Genomic DNA, 1,968 nt, shown 5'->3' with positions numbered 1-1,968 from the left:
GAGAGCTGGGGCGACAGGTCAAGCAGGGTAGCGTGATGGATGGCAACGGCCGTCGGCCATGGGTGGAAGGGGCGGTGGTTCGACCGGCGCTGGTGGGCAACATAGGGTGCGGCTGCTCGAGGAGAAAATGGCTCCGGAACCTTTGGATCAAGATCCAATGTTGACGAGCAAACTGACGTACTCCACTTCAATAATAATATAGTGAAATCAATATCAATAGACAGGAAAATTTCGCTATTCGATCCTATGTCGCCCTCATGTCCTCAAATGTAACATAAGTTGATCTCAAACTTAGGAAAATAATAATATCATTATAGGATATTGATTACATTTCCAACATATATGTTTCACTCCCCTATGGTTCCTATTATTTTTTTAGCATGACATCTCTTTTAATTCAGCCAAGATATTTGGTGCGATACAATCATACAAACGCCATACAGCAGAGACGACAAGATATTTCATTGTAGAACTGGTGTACTAAAGCAGGTCCACATGTTATTACTATAACAACACCTTATTTAATACTCTCTCTGATCCATATTACTTGTTGATCAAAATGATGTATCAGAGGTGGTTCATATATTTGCGACTATGACCACCGGGCAAGTGAACCGAGCTTAGGTTTTGAGTTGGTCGATGACCTGTCCGGCATCTGATCAATACTGCTTGCGATGCAAAAAGTAATTCCCCTAAATATAAGAAAATCATCAGTGTTCCAGAATACAAATTGATATCACTAAAATTATCGTGAAATACAATTTAGTGACAGATTTTTTATGCAAGCACATTTACACTGGAAAAGATTTCACGGTACAGTGTTTATGCAAGGAACCTAATCGTCAAGCACTCTACTATAGATACTATGCTTAATTTGCATGTCACGATCCAGTGGTTTGTCACCTTTGATAGCTACTCACCTTAAGTAATAACTTTACTCGACGCATCCATATCGATCAGTAACCAACAGTCTGATTGTCAGAAGAAAAGGTAACCAACAGTTTTCTGGTGAGATCGATGGCTAGATTGTGTCTGGTAGCACCGTGCCCAACCTGCATCCTAGGGTGCGACTTCATCTAATGCAAAGTATACGTCTCTGGGACAATTGTATGAATGCATCTCCACATATGGGGAAAATGATTTTTCACAAACATCTACTTCTGAGATCCTATTCAACTGTATTTGATAGTATGAAAACAAAGTGTAAAATACTTCAATAGGAGACCTTCTTGCGTCCAAAGGACACACCAGAACACCAGAACCTTTGATAATGCATCACTCACAGTTCGATCCATGCAGCGTCTGGCAGGTGGTTTTGGCGCTATCCTTTCCCGCCGGTTTTGATTCAAAATTTTGCAGGTAGCAAGCTAACCTTTCCCACGGTTTGACTCGAATGTTACGTTTCATAGTACCATGACCTAGAAATAAATTATATGATAGTTCTAGGGACTCTGAAATATATTTTATTTATAAAATTTAATACCGATGGATGCGACATATTCGCCATTTGACAACAATTCGCCCTCATAATTCTCAAAAGTAACTTAAGTCGATCTTAAGAAAACAATATATTTCTAGCACATTAATTACCTTTTTGACGTATATATGATACTATGTCTACTTTGCTTATTATTTTCACATGTTTCCGGTAAACGATGTAGACAAGCTATTATTGTATCGTGAACCTTATTTACTATTTATTGAGGTTTGTACATTTGTGACAACCAAGCTAGTGACCCGAGCTAGGTTTTGGCTCGGCCGATGACCTATCCAACATCGGATAGTTACTACTACCGCCGCCCAGGTTTATTAGTCCCCTTCGTATTTTGGGTTATATTTTTATCATGACTTTAATTAATAAAATATAAATATACATAGTAAAAATAATATCATTGTAAACTACATTCAAGTACGAGTCCAACTATATAATTTTTTTGACATAAATTAACAGTTTGCTACATTGAAAAG

Source organism: Triticum dicoccoides, chromosome 1A, assembly GCF_002162155.2.
Source record: "Triticum dicoccoides isolate Atlit2015 ecotype Zavitan chromosome 1A, WEW_v2.0, whole genome shotgun sequence".
Taxonomy (NCBI): Eukaryota; Viridiplantae; Streptophyta; class Magnoliopsida; order Poales; family Poaceae; genus Triticum; species Triticum dicoccoides.
This window is presented reverse-complemented; position numbering follows the sequence as displayed.